The sequence below is a fragment of the Sparus aurata genome, chromosome 7, assembly GCF_900880675.1.
Source record: "Sparus aurata chromosome 7, fSpaAur1.1, whole genome shotgun sequence".
Taxonomy (NCBI): Eukaryota; Metazoa; Chordata; class Actinopteri; order Spariformes; family Sparidae; genus Sparus; species Sparus aurata.
Window position 1 is genome coordinate 2,433,781 of NC_044193.1, and position 16,003 is coordinate 2,449,783.

The 16,003-nt window shown below is 38.5% G+C and overlaps 1 protein-coding gene across 1 annotated transcript in view; it reads right to left on the reverse strand.

Moving 5' to 3' along the window:
* Window positions 1–14,577, reverse strand: part of LOC115584998 (galactose-specific lectin nattectin-like) — a 19,720-nt gene extending 5,143 nt beyond the window's left edge. Inside the window, exon 1 of the mRNA XM_030422997.1 lies at window positions 14,567–14,577. The gene's annotated coding sequence lies outside the window, so the exon portion shown is untranslated. The remainder of the gene's footprint in view (window positions 1–14,566) is intronic.
* Between the last annotated feature and the right edge of the window lie 1,426 nt (window positions 14,578–16,003).

The window sequence follows — 16,003 nt, forward strand, 5'->3', positions numbered from 1 at the left end:
ACCTGCCCCGAGCTGCATTTCTTCAACAGGAATCATTTTGTGCCTGTCTTAATGGAAACACACAGTAATTACCTGAATTATTGGAGGAGTTAATAATGCTTTCTTAAATCTTCTGGTGTTTACTCATCGTGCTCTGTTTATTTTACTCTTTTATTTGCTCTGTATACAGAACTGACTCCAGATATCACATGTGACATCTGGTAAGGAGGTGACAAAAACAACAGAGTTGGAGAACATTTCCTTGTGTGCAGGTCACCGCCTCTGCACTTTCACTCTGTAGTGGCAAATTTCTTTTAACACTTTCTCCTCTGACCTGCCTCATCTCTCTGCTATGATATACATGTTCTTCGCAAGTGTACAACTTTATAACCACTAAAAGCAAGCCGACACTTTACTTCTAGTATTAAAAAGGAAAATGTTTTTTTTCTGAACTTTTGTACACAGAATTTCTCTTTTAATTGTGAAAACTAAGAAAGGCCATTGTTTTAACACATTTAAATTACGAGTTTTAAAGGACAGATATGTATAAGTCTGGCCCCTTAGCACATCACTTTTTTAAAATCTCACCCTTCTACATAAGAAGTGAATAGGTTTGATGTAGAGGGATGCAAGCCTACTGTACATTATAAAACACATAATGTGATATTGAGCATTCATTAATGATCATGGGGTTAAGATAACTTATTTAGCTTTTGCTAAAGCTTTTGGTCGTATCCGACGGCCTTCTTCCGTTGATGAAACATGATGAGAATCCTCCACTGAGATTCAAGACCAGAACTGACACTACTAACCCAACTGGGACTGTTTTCAGACTGGACAGTCAGAAGATGTAGCCAAGATCTCTGCTGTTACATCTAAACACACCCCCAGACAGACTCATGATATGTTTGTTTTAGATTTGTTATCAGGTACATCTTTTTCCTGGTACAGTGGGTGTGTCAAAAGCCAAACAGTAGTCCTGCATGAGCAGACCTAGCTCCTGTTTTATTTCACTATATTTAACTTTTTCATGCTCTCATGCATATGATGTGTTTGCAGAAGCATGCAGTCTACTGCAATAACGATAGTTAAGGTTAGTTCAGTCAGCTGGACTACAGGCTCAAACATGGCAATGTAACAAACAGTGATGAAACTATTTTATTCAGTTACAATGTTCACTGTATAAAAAACATTTTTCTGTAGATGCATGTTTGGATGATTCTACATAACCACAGCAGATGCTATGATGACAAGCCACAAGAATGACATATGAAAGTATTTCTATGCCCATGCTGGTGATTGTGAACCCAACATCTTATGATCACCTCGAGGGAATTTCCTCAAATTTGGCAGAAACGTCCAGCTGGACCCAAGGATGAACTGATTTCACTTTGGTGGTCAAATGTCTTTGTGATGTCACAAAACAGGTTTCTAAAAATAACACTTCAAATGTTAGTTTTGAAAAGATTTCCCATAAATGTCTTGGTTACACCTCTGACATCCCCACCTAACCAGAGAAAATGTACCTCAAAGATTTCACAGTGTTCAGATTGAACATGCCTGAGACAGACTGAGGTGCCAGGACACTCATTAAGTTACACTCAGAAGAGGCTGAGTCATGAACGCCACCTAGTGCTAAAATTCTGTATTACTAGTCTGGTTTGGAATTTGGCTTAATGTCAAATTTCTACATTGGGCCAACCCTCCGTAGGATGGGCAACATAACCAGGCTCAGCAGCCTCTACAGACATCATGACACAGGTGAAAAAGACCAAAGAGGACAATGTCTGAGGAGAGAAAGAGAGTAACCAAGCAAGAGACACGAAGTCTCAGACCAGCTTTAAATCATTTGCACAGCTTCGCTGAATAAAAGCCCAATTCAAAAGATAATCAGCTGTCAGCACGTTAAAGCCAAATGTAATGGTCGATGGTTCAGGTTACGTTAGCTTGACATGCTGTTACTGTTCTGAGTTGTGTGTGGTGCATGTGAATAAAAACTGCAGCAGCCACATGAGGACATTTTGGACTTCAGTGTGTGTACCTCCTCCTGAGGACGTCCACAGTGCCCTGCTGAGAGCACTTTGTACAGGTGAGCTGTTGTGGAGGTCGGCCCTCACTGCAGGTCTCTCTGTCTGCACGTCCATACAGAGCTGCCTGCACACTGATCACACCACTGTCTGTTACACAGAGTGGAATAAAAAAAAAAGACGAAAGTGTGACAGTAGCCCTTTTAGATAGAAAAGGTGGCACATTTGCTCCAATGTAAAGGCGGCAATGTGCTGCCCTGTCTTTATTTATTTTTGGTATCCTGCAACTTCCTTTATTCCAACCCACAGAGCTCTGATCCTACATATGATCAAGAAAATAAATGTCACTGGGAATATTCAACTAGGTTCCTGTAGAAAGTCTCTGACATGGATTGATTGCTCTATTTAGGTCGTCCAACAGGCCGTCATTTCAATAGAATTATTGTGTTTATGATATTAAGTATTTTAGTCTTATTCGTTATCAGAACTGAGTATGAAAGCTGGTGTGAGCTTCCCCCCAGGCGCCTGGATATTTAATGAGAAAAATATCTGTTGTGAGTGATATTGTTAGTAAATTACAACTTGGGCTATTTAAGACCACATGCACTTTACAGCTAATGGAGGCAGTTACAGGTCACCTGCAGGCCTATATTGCATTGTAAATACTTCAGGTAAGAAAAAACAAATTAGCATTCAGTGTGTTCAGACTCCTATTGATCAATGATAGAAGCATTTACAGAGCTTCTGACAGCTCGGGGACAAACAATCAGGGTTTAACCTTTCAAAAGAGCCTAAAACGATGGTTCAAAACAACTTTGTAATTAACTTTGGGCCTGGATGGGAATAGACGTTTTAATGTTTTGGATCAGAGGACTTTTACTTTTACTACTTAAAGTAAGTCAGTCAGTTTTTCTTCCTGTCTAATGGTCAAAACAGAGAATGGGGGGTGTGGTGAGCTGTCAACATCACTAGCATGGATTAGCAACAGCATCTATATTGGCATGGACAAGCAGCATGAATAATAGCAGGGATAGTGCTAGCTGTCACTCAAACTGAAGTTCTCCTTGTGTATTGATGGGCTGCAGAGTGATTCATGATCAAACTGTAACCTGCACTGTACATTTACTGCTACTAGACAACTTATCTGCTAAAGTTCACCCTCTGCTCCGGTCGCTAACACCGGTCTGCTCCAGGTCTCTTGCTATGACCACTAACACACTGCTCACCGCCCTGATTCTTAAAGGAGCCGCACAGCTTTTATAACCCTGTTGGAATGATGTATGACTCACAGACTCTACTATAGTCATATGTCATTATTCCATATTAGTAACATCTTAAATTAAGTGACTTTGAGCACGTTATGTTATTTGTCTACAAACATTTGCCTCATCAACACTGCCAAGAAAGGACTCAGAAATATTATACAAATATCAAAATACAATGAAGGGGGGCTTTAAGTTAAAAATACTTGTCACACACACACACACACACACACACACACAATTAAAGAAACGTATTATGCTGAAAGAATATTTCTATTTCAGTGTATTTTTGTACTCCGTGTACACAAACAATGTTCTCAATGCTCGTGTTCATGTGTAGAGACCCTGGTGATACTACGAGCAAAGTTTCATGTTGTGTCGAGACTTCTTACTGTTTTAAAAATATTAATTTTAATGCTATCGTAAAAGTGCCCCTTACACTGAGAAAATGAGCTTTACCTGAATACAAAAATTACAGTAAATCTTTTTAAGTGCCTCTTTTGTCGTAATTCTGCTTTTTACATGAAGGTTGGACTCAGGTAACATTCACAGAAAAAGTCTCGGTGCTTTTGGCGAGAGTTTTCACCTTTAAGTTAAAATACTTTTTACATCACACTGAGTTTTGTCTGTCATAGTGTGTCTGATAGCTTTCACCTCTCTGACAGTAAGTTGTGACACCTCTGATCACCAAATACACACCACACACACCCACACACACAACACACACACACACACACACACACACACAAAATTAAAGAAACGTATTATGCTTAAAGAATATTTTTATTTCAGTGTATTTTTTGTTTTTGTATTGATTGTAATTGAAATTAAAGATAGTGAATATATGACAGCAAATTGAGAAAACAAATCAAAAATGTTAAATCATAGTTTAATGAGGCAATTTCCTATGTTGCCATTTACTGATTTGGTGGATTTTGATTTTGAAGGATTAAATGAAAAGTGAATCATCAGAGAAAGTTTGCTCTTATTTAAGTGTAAGATCAAAGACAAAGTAAAGTCGTCATGGGATGGAAGTGGCATCATCTCGGGTACACATGAGGGCAGATGGAGGACGGAGGCATCAACGCCCCCCCGACACAAACAGAAGGCAACTTGGCATCACAGAGATAATCATTCCAATATTCCCCTGTAAAAGGAAAAGAGTCGCTGAGTACAAGAGCACAAATGTCTTTGCATTTAATAACTTATTGTTACTGATCAGAAGTGAATTTAAATATTGTGCTTATTCAACAGACAAATTAAGAAAACATTAACACAATTTTTGTCCATGTTTCCTTTCTCCAATTAAAAATACCATTAGGAAGTTTAGAAATAATATTTGTACCTATGTAGTTGATGTGGGTACAGTGTTCTTTATCACCCTTGTTGCTGGGCTCCCCGCTACCCCAGCGACTGAAGACAAACCTCGACCCATCAGTCCACAGCCACTTTCCCTCCTGGAAAGAGAAAGCTGATTGCTGAACAGCTGCATTGTTGCAGTTTACAGATTTGTCTGTAGTCAACAAGTGTAAAAATGACTCACCTGAATTGCATCAGACAGCCCGATCCAGGCCCACTTATCAGAGCCCAAGGCTTTTTTAACCATTCCGCTGATCCAGTTGTGATCATTGATGTTGTGGATTGAGGCCAGGTTCCCACCAATGCTAATGCAGTTACGCTGATGGAGGAGACCGGTGGTAGAAAACAGAGACACCAAAGTCAATATGGAACATCTGAGAGGATGTACGCAGAGTAGAATACAGAAGAGGAGAGACAGACAAACAGGTTCTGAAAAAGCTAAGACTTGATCATCGATCATTTGAAGTCCAATAAAGAGAGATTAACTACGCACCTCTGCATCAGCCATCGTCAGTTCATTGGTTTGAACGATGAAACAGCGCGAGCCAACAGAGACCAACCAGGAAGGACAGTCTGCATCACAGTTTTCATTGTTAGACAGACAAACCATTCAACCATTCTAACCATTCATTAGACTACTCAAATATTAACTAAAATTATTGACAGAATGGGCATTTTCTGCATTGATCAGAGTAGGGTGGTGGTGTGTTGGTGTGAAACTGCTCTGTGTAATGACTCGAGCAAACCACATGATGTAATGTGTTCTGGATGAACTTCTGTCACTGGACAAAGTTGAAAGTTGCAGCTACCTACCTGCAGCAGCAGACACCTGTGAACATGAAGAAGACATTCATTAAATCAGCGCAGAATGACTTTCTTGTAGTTACATTAAGAAGTAGAAGTAGACAAGAATTATTACTGACGTCCAACTGTCCAACGACCAAACAGAGGAGCACAATGAGAGGAAGAGCTGACGCCATCTCAGAAGTTATATTAAAGAAGTTCGTTGTTGAGATATCAACTGACAATCAAAATTACAGTAACTTATAGGTACTGGTTATATGCTTCAGTTATGTAGTTTTGTCACAGTATCTCTGATAAGTGCATTTACTTTTAGTTTAACAGAAGAATATAAGTAGGACACTCAAATAAACTTCTTTCTTGGAAGGGAAGGAGCACTATAAAACAACTTCAACCTAGAAAGAGATCGCCTCAGTAAGTGGACACAATGCAATAGATGATATATTTTGTTTTTCTACGATTACCTGTAAATCAGCACTGGGTAATGGTTCTTTTCTAAAAGTCTTTTCTGTGCAGCTGGTGCTGTGATGAAAGACAAAGTTTAAAACCTTACCGTGTTGATGATCAGATTCAAGTTGCTCGTGCAGTAGCAGGTTGAAGGATGTCTTGGCAAAGAGAACGCAGCCTTTAATAGTTTTTCTGGGTGCTTGTTTCTTTATCTTGATTGTCATCCATCGACCACAAGACGTCTGTTGTTTACTAAGTATTGTTTTACATATTGCCACAGCACTGAGTAAATTTGTTCCTCAAACAATTCACTAAATCATTCTGGTTACTTGAGACATCAGCTCCATTCGAGTACGGCGTAAAGAACAATAGAGTGATCTGTCGCAGTATACCCTCTACTGTTACACATAGACGTGTTTCATATGAATTCGTTTCTAGTGTCAATATACTTGTGGAGAAAATGATATAACGTTTCCTCTCAAGGACAACCTGTTGACACTTTCTGGTAATACAATCTTACGAGCAAACAAATGAACACCTTACATTTGAATGCCTCCACGACACCAGTTAAGTAGCAGTATTGACTTGAATGATTCCAGGGAATAACTTCCAGTCAGACACATGCCCGCCTACACTTGGGAGATCATTTTTACAGAGGACTACAGAGGACTGATAGAGCGCTTCACCACATGGTGCAACAATCACCTGAAAATCAAGATCAACAAAAACCGATGACCTTGTGCTTGAATGCTGAGCTATGTCTGTTATCATGTTAAGTTCATTAAGAGAAAATTCAGAACCTGACAGAATGTTGAAACACAATCAGCCCTTCTTTTCCTGAGTTGTGGCATTGAATATGGGTCCCAAATATCAGTTTTCAGTCTTCCTGATTTCCAATAATCCTTATCAGCCCAAAAAAGGCGTAACAGATCGACCCTGCAAATGTCTATTAGAATAAAAATGATGAAGTGGTGGCATTTTATATCTAAAAGGTCGACTTCACTGTGATGTCATAATAATCTGCTAAAACACATTTCTGGCCATTATTCAATGTGGGGAAATTTTTTCGAAATTTTAATTTCAAGTGTTTTTGCTATAAACCTGTTTGTGACATCACAAAGACATCGACCACCAGATCAAATCATTTCATCCTTGGGTCCAACTGGACGTTTCTTCTGCCAAATTTGAGGAAATTCCCTCGAGGTGATCATGAGATGCTGGATCAGCAGTGCAGGCATTAAAATACTCTCAAATGTCATTATTCTAGCTTGTCATCATAACATCTTGCTGTGGTTATGCAGAATCATCCAAACATGTATCTACAAAAAAAATAAACAAATATAAAATATTTACTTTTATGAAGCTGTTTAACAGAAAACGTGTTTCATACAGTGAATATTGAAACTCAAAGTAGTGTGTAATGCACTCTACTGAGTGCCGTTCTAGTTTATTTATTTATTTTGTCTCATGACAAACTGTAGCTCATTATTAATATGCACTGATACATAACTGCCAACCTGAATTCAAATGCAGGCCACCTGTCAGGAGCTTCATTGTGTCATGTCGCATGTTGACTGACACTAAAGTGTTCCACACAACAAACTGACGATGGTGGCTGTATGTAGATTCCTCTCACCTGCCCCGAGCTGCATTTCTTCAACAGGAATCATTTTGTGCCTGTCTTAATGGAAACACACAGTCATTACCTGAATTATTGGAGGAGTTAATAATGCTTTCTTAAATCTTCTGGTCCCTGTGTTTACTCACTGTGCTCTGTTTATTTCACTCTTTTATTTGCTCTGTATACAGAACTGACTGAGACCTCACATGTGACATCTGGTGAGGAGGTGACAAAAAACAACAGAGTTGGAGAACATTTCCTTGTGTGACAGGTCACCAGGCCTCTGCACTTTCACTCTGCAGTGGCAATTTTCTTTTACACTTTCTCCTCTGACCTGCTTCATCTCTCTGCTATGATATACATGTTCTTTGCAAGTGTACAACTTTATAACCACTAAAAGCAAGCAGGACACTTTACTTTCTAGTATTAAAAAGGAAATGTTTTTTCTGAACTTTTGTACACAGAATTTCTCTTTTAATTGTGAAAACTAAGAAAGGCCATTGTTTTAACACATTTAAATTACGAGTTTTAAAGGACAGATATGTAATAAGTCTGGCCCCTAGCACATCACTTTTTTAAAATCTCACCCTTCTACATAAGAATAGGTTTGATGTAGAGGGATGCAAGCCTACTGTACATTATAAAAACACATAATGTGATATTAAGCCATTCATTAAAAATCATGGGTTAAGATACACTTATTTAGCTTTTGCTAAAGCTTTTGGTCGTATCCCACGGCCTTCTTCTGTCCATGAAACATGATGAGAATCCTCCACTGAGGTTCAAGACCAGAACTGACACTACTAACCCAACAGGGACTGTTTTCAGACTGGACAGTCAGAAGATGTAGCCAAGATCTCTGCTGTTACATCTTAAACACACCCCCAGACAGACTCATGATATGTTTGTTTTAGATTTGTTATCAGGTACATCTTTTTCCTGGTACAGTGGGTGTGTCAAAAGCCAAACAGTAGTCCTGCATGAGCAGACCTAGCTCCTGTTTTGTTTGACTATATTTTACATTTCATGCTCTCATTCATATGATGTGTTTGCAGAAGCATGCAGTCTACTGCAATAACGATAGTTAAGGTTAGTTCAGTCAGCTGGACTACAGGCTCAAACATGGCAATGTAACAAACAGTGATGAAACTATTTTATTGAGTTACAATGTTCACTGTAAATACATGTTTGGATGATTCTACATAACCACAGCAGATGCTATGATGACAAGCCAGAAGAATGACATATGAAAGTATTTCTATGCCCATGCTGGTGATTGTGAACCCAACATCTTATGATCACCTCGAGAGATTTTCCTCAAATTTGGCAGAAACGTCCAGTTGGACCCAAGGATGAACTGATTTCACTTTGGTGGTCAAATGTCTTTGTGATGTCACAAAACAGGTTTCTAACAATTACACTTCAAATGCAAGTTTTGAAAAGATTTCCCATAAATGTCTTGGTTACACCTCTGACATCCCCACCTAACCAGAGAAAATGTACCTCAAAGATTTCACAGTGTTCAGATTGAACATGCCTGAGACAGACTGAGGTGCCAGGACACTCATTAAGTTCCACTCAGAAGAGGCTGAGTCATGTACGCCATCTAGTGCTAAAATTCTGTATTACTAGTCTGGTTTGGAATTTGGCTTAATGTCAAATTTCTACATTGGACCAACCCTCCGTAGGATGGGCAACATAACCAGGCTCAGCAGCCTCTACAGACATTATGACACAGGTGAAAAGACCAAAGAGGACAATGTCTGAGGAGAGAAAGAGAGTAACCAAGCAAGAGACACGAGTCTCAGACCGGCTTTAAATCATTTGCACAGCTTCGCTGAATAAAAGCCCAATTCAAAAGATAATCAGCTGTCAGCACGTTAAAGCCAAATGTAATGGTCGATGGTTCAGGTTACGTTAGCTTGACATGCTGTTACTGTTCTGAGTTGTGTGTGGTGCATGTGAATAAAAACTGCAGCAGCCACATGAGGACATTTTGGACTTTTTTGTGTGTACCTCCTCCTGAGGACGTCCACAGTGCCCTGCTGAGAGCACTTTGTACAGGTGAGCTGTTGTGGAGGTCTGCCCTCACTGCAGGTCTCTCTGTCTGCTCGTCCATACAGAGCTGCCTGCACACTGATCACACCGCTGTCTGTTACACAGAGTGGAATAATAAAAAAAAGCCTGAAAGGGTGACAGTCGCCCTTTTTAGGTAGAAAAGGTGGCACATTTGCTCCAATGTAAAGGCGGCAATGTGCCGCCCTGTCTTTATTTATTTTTTGTATCCTGCAACTTCCTTTATCCAACTCACAGAGCTCTGATCCTACATATGATCAAGAAAATAAAAGTCACTGGGAAATATTCAACCAGGTTCCTGTAGAAAGTTTCTGCGTGCCTCGACATGGATTGACTGGTCTATTTAGGTCGTCCAACAGGCCGTCATTTCAATAGAATTATTGTGTTTATGAAATTCAGTATTTTAGTCTTGTTCGTTGATCAGAGTTGTGTATAAAAGCTGGTGTGAGCTTCCCCCCAGGCACCTGGATATTTGTAAGAAAAATATCTGTTGTGAGTGATATTGTTAGTAAATTACAACTTGGGCTATTTAAGACCACATGCACTTTACAGCTAATGGAGGCAGTTACAGGTCACCTGCAGGCCTATATTACATTGTAAATATTCAGGTGAGAAAAATAAATTAGCATTCAGTGTGTTCAGACTCCTATTGATCAATGATAGAATCATTTACAGAGCTTCTGACAGCTCGGGGGGGAACAATCAGGGTTTAACCTTTCAAAAGAGCCCAAAACGATGGTTCAAAACAACTTTGAATTAACTTTGGGCTGGATGGGAATAGACGTTTTAATGTTTTGGATCGAGGACTTTTACTTTTACTACTTAAAGTAAGTCAGTCAGTTTTTCCTTCTGTCTAATGGTCAAAACAGAGAATGGGGGTGTGGCTAGTAGTCAACATCACTAGCATGGATTAGCAACAGCATTTATATTGGCATGGACAAGCAGCATGAATAATAGCAGGGATAGTGCTAGCTGTCACTCAAACTGAAGTTCTCCTTGTGTATTGATGGGCTGCAGAGTTGATTCATGATCAAACTGTTACCTGTACTGTACATTTACTGCTACTAGACAACTTATCTGCTAAAGTTCACCCTCTGCTCCGGTCGCTAACACCGGTCTGCTCCAGGTCTCTTGCATGACCACTAACACACTGCTCACCGCCCTGATTCTTAAAGGAGCCGCACAGCTTTTATAACCCTGTTGGAATGATGTATGACTCACAGACTCTACTATAGTCATATGTCATTACTCCATATTAAGAACAGCTTAAATTTTGTGAATTTGCGCACAAAAAATATGCTTTTTGTCTACCAACATTTGCCTCATCAACACTGCCAAGAAAGGATAAAAATATTAAAATACAATGGAGGGGGGCTTTAAGTTAAAAATACTTGTGACATCACTGCTGTGAGTTTTCTGTCATAGTGTTTCTGTCATCACCTCTCTGACAGTAAGTGTGACAGTCTGGTCACCAAACACAAACACAAACACACACACACAATTAAAGAAACGTATTATGCTTTAAGAATATTTTATTTCAGTTAATTTTTGTTTTTTGTATTGATTGTGATTGAAATTAAAGACAGTGAATATATGACAGAAAATGAGAAAGAAATCAAAAATGTTAAATCATAGTTTAATGAGGCAATTTCCTATGCTGCCATTTACTGATTTGGTGGATTCTGATTTGAAGGATTAAATGAAAAGTGAATCGTCAGAGAAAGTTTGCTCTTATTTAAGTGTAACATCAAAGACAAAGTAACGTCGTCATGGTGGAAGTGGCATCATCTCGGTACACATGAGGGCAGATGGAGGATGGAGGCATCAACGTCCCCCGACACAAACAGAAGCATACTTCAAGGAACATGGTTCATCATTCCAATAGTCCCCTGTAAAAGGAAAAGAGTGACTGAGTAGAACAAATATCTTTGCAGTTAATGACTCTTTGAACGGATCAGAGTACATTTAAATATGAACACAATTTTTATCCATGTTTCTTCTCAATTAAAAATACCATTAGGAGGTTTAGAAATAATATTCGTACCTCTGAAGTTGATGTGGGTACAGTCTTCTCTTTGTCCACCGTAGTTGTTGGGCTCCCCACGACCCCAGCGACTGAAGACAAACCTCGACCCATCAGTCCACAGCCACTTTCCGTCCTGGAAGAGAAAGCTGATTGCTGAACAGCTGCATTGATTGCAGTTTACAGTTTTGTCCGTAGTCAACAAGTGTAAAAATGTCACCTCAATTGCATCAGACAGCCCGATCCAGGCCCGCGCATCAGAGCCACAGGCTCTTCTAACCATTCCCCTGATCCAGTTGTAATCATTGATGTTGTGGATTGATGCCAGGTTCCCACCAAGACGAATGCAGTTGCGCTGATGAAGGAGACAGTGGGAGAAAACAGAGATACTAAGTCAATATGGAACATCTGAGAGCATGTACGCAGAGAAGACTAAGACAGAGGAGAGACAGACAAAGGGGTTCTGAAAAGGTAAAACTTGATCATCGACTACCTGAAGTCCAATAAAGAGAGATTAACTACGCACCTCTGCATCAGCCACCGTCAGTTTTCTGGCTTGAACAATGAAACACCGCCCGCCACACGGAGACCAACCAGAAGGACAGGCTGCATCACAGTTTTCATGTTAGACAGACAAACAGAATGAGGCTCAAGTCTGAGTCAGAAGTTTTACATCATATTCATTGGGGTTGGCAAGACACTACAGGTGAATTACATAAATAATTTAACTAATGGACTTCACCATGAAACTTCCCCAGTTGATCACTTACATCAGAGTTGAAATATGTCAGAATCTTTGTTTTTAGACCATTCAAATATTAACTAAAATTATTAACAGAATGTGAAATGATGTTGACATTATGTCAACTACATCTATGTATTCTGTTAGAGAGATCTACAGAAGTTAGCATGCAAAGCAGCTAGCACTGGGCCTGAAAACATAAACTCTTTCTCCCAGCAATCTAAATCTCCTGTGCAAGTGCTGCAAACACTAACATTCCCCCGGTTGTCTGGCTAGCTTCACTGCTAACTTAGCTAACAGGCTAACAGTAGCTACACTCATGGATGTAACAGAATACAGTTAGCAGCAGTTAGCAGTAAGTTTGGTTAGAGGCTGTCTGTATTTGTTTTGTGTAATAACAAATTATTACATGTTGCATATTTAAGACAATTATTTCTGAGTTTTCAGAAATTGTGGGCTTAAATATGCAAATAATAAAACTACTGTAGAACATCAGAAATAAATGATGACACTTTGGGCAAATGGGTGTTTTTGTTTAACTAATTAATATCACAATGAAACTAATTATTCTGAAATTATATCACCAATGAAAATCTATCTATTAAATATGCAATCATTTCCATTTAAATGTCTAGAACAGAAATCTGGTCTAAATGGATACATAAATGTGTATTTTAGTTGTTTCATTTAGTCTGAAAGAAGACATGTTATGGATTAATGTATGAATATATGATGGCTTCTCCCGTGGTGTCTCCCCTTTAAAAGAAATAAACATTAACACCCTCCCACCATCAGAATAACTTGAAAGATGCTGTAATTACTTGGTTTCACTTCAAAATAATTTGTGTCAGAGATTTATATAAACAGTCTGATGACATTGTGTAATTTTATCACTCCGTCCCAGAGTCTGCATTGATCAGAGTAGGTGGTGGTGTGTTGGTGAACTGCTCTGTGTAATGACTCGAGCAAACCACATGATGTAATGTGTTCTGGATGAACTTCTGTCACTGGACAGAGTTGAAAGTTGCAGCTACCTACCTGCAGCAGCAGCAGACACCTGTGAACATGAAGAAGACATTCATTCAATCAGTTCAGAAGGTGTTTGTTGTAGTTAAATTAAAAAGTAGACAGAGAATTATTACTGATTATTACTGTGAAGAAAAAAGGGACAAAGTGAGAATGTCATACTGCTGAGGATGAAATAATAATTACAGAAAAGTAGAAAGCATTTAATGAAGGTCTAAATAAAACAGTTTAAAAAATCTTGCAAGATGCATCATTACTTACTGCCAAACAGAGGAGCACAATGAGAGGAAGAGCTGACGCCATCTCTGGAAAGTTATATTAAAGAAGTTCAGTTGTTCAGATATCAACTGACAATCAAAATTACAGTAACTTATAGGTACTGGTTATATACTCCAGTGTGTGAAAGAACTCTCATTAAACTTCTGGTTCAATAGTTTTATACTGCAGGTAAACTTTACCTCTTGAAATAGCTCAGTATCAACATATGTTAAAGGAAAACTGTAGTTATGGTGAAGAATTTTAGATTAGAAGAGAAAAATCGTCCTTGACAATTGAACTCTCTTTGTTTTCATGACTGAATAAACAAAGTGACCTTAAAGGAATTCATACTGTTTTCCTTTTTTTATATGTGGTGGACCCTGCCACCTTTCTAGCTTCTAACAGTGTTCTGGGACCTTATTTCCCTCCGAGAACAGCTTGTTTATTCACTTATGGAAAAATCAATATTCTGAGATCGTATTTTTACCTAATTCATATTGTAAATATTACATTCTGCATTCCAATTTCTTCTCTGAAACTACACAGTGCCCCTTTAATAGTATATATTACTTTGTACTTTAAAAGTATCACAGGGTTTTTATTTAGGTATAATTTCATATTCTTATCCATAAAAAACAGATGAACACATAGAACACATAAAAATTTAAATTCTAATTTAATTCTTAAAATAAATATTGAAATATTAAATGGTACATGGTCTGCATTTTTATATTTATATTTTATTATAATAATATTATTTTAACTTTTGGTTACTTTTAGTTTAGCAGAAGAATATAAAAAATAGCACACTCAAACACGATGCAATCAGCTGATATATTTTGTTTTTCTACGATTAACTGTAAATCAGCACTGGGTAATTGTCCTTTTCTAAAAGTCTTTTCTGTGCAGCTGGTGCTGTGATGAAAGACAAAGTTAAAACCTTACCGTGTTATGATGATCAGATACAAGTTGCTCGTGCAGTAGCAGGTTGAAGGGTGTCTTGGCAAAGAGAGCACAGCCTTTATATAGTCTTTATTTTCTGGGTGCTTGTTTAACGTGTTTGTCATCCATTGACCACAAGACTGTCTGTTGTTTTACTAAGTATTATTTTACATATTGCCACAACCTTGAGTAAATTTGTTCCATAAAACTTTCTGGTTACTTAAGACATCAGCTCCACTTGACAGGTAAAAAACAATAGCGTTAATTGTCGCAGTACACCGTCTACAGTTACACATACGGATGTTTCATATGAAATTTGATTCTAGTATCAATACATATGTGTGCAGAAAATAAATAAAAGTTCCTCCTCAAGGACAACCTGTCGCCTCTTTCTGGTCATATGATCTCCACAAACTAATTACCGCGTTGCGTTTGAAGTTCAGTAGCAGTGTTGACCTTAATGATTCCAGGGAAAACCTTCCAGTCAGACACATGCCGTCGACACTTGTAGACCATTTTCACAGAGGACTACAGAGGACTGATAGAACGCTTCACCACATGGTGCAACAACAATCAAAATCAGCAAAACCAAGTTCATAACGAATAAAAGAGCAATAGTGATAATCCTTGTGTGTGATCACATTTTTAAGTGATAAATCTAACTGTGGTTGAAGATGTCTGTGAAACATCCATATTTTAGAATTTGTAGCTATTTCATGTTCTATCAGACAGCACAGAAGATTTCTAGGTGGGCACCCGAGGTTAATGTCATTGATTTAGTACCTGATCAAATGTGAAACACAATCTCCCCCTTTTTTCATGAGTTATGGCACTGAATATGGATATGGACGAGAATGGAAAGGAAATACTCAAGTAAAGTATCTGAAATTTGTACTTAAGAACAGCACATGAGTAAAGTGTACTTCGTCCCAATGAACATCAGTCCCAAATATCAGTTTTCAGTCTTTTGATTTCCAATAATCCGTACTTGCCCTGACAAAGCCAGTCGTCCCCTGGTATGAATAATGGCCAGAATAGTATTTTAGCAGATTATTATGATGTAACAGTGAAGTTGACCTTTCAGATATGAAATGCACCACTTCATCATTTTATTCTAATAGAAATTTGCGGGAAAATTTGTCAAAATTTGCATTTTTACGTGTTCATACAGTGAAAATTGTAACTCAATAAAGTAGTTTCATCACTGTTTGTTACATTGCCATGTTTGAGCCTGTAATCTAGCTGGCTGAACAAACCTTAACTATCATTATTGCAGTAGACCGCAAGCTTCTGCAAACACATCATCTGAATGAGCTATTGACACATCCACTGTACCTGAGACAATGTACCTGAAAACAAATCTAAAACAAACATATCATGAGTGTTCTGTTGTGGATTCATTCCAAGCAGTCAAAGCTGTCGGCATACTGTCCTCCCTTA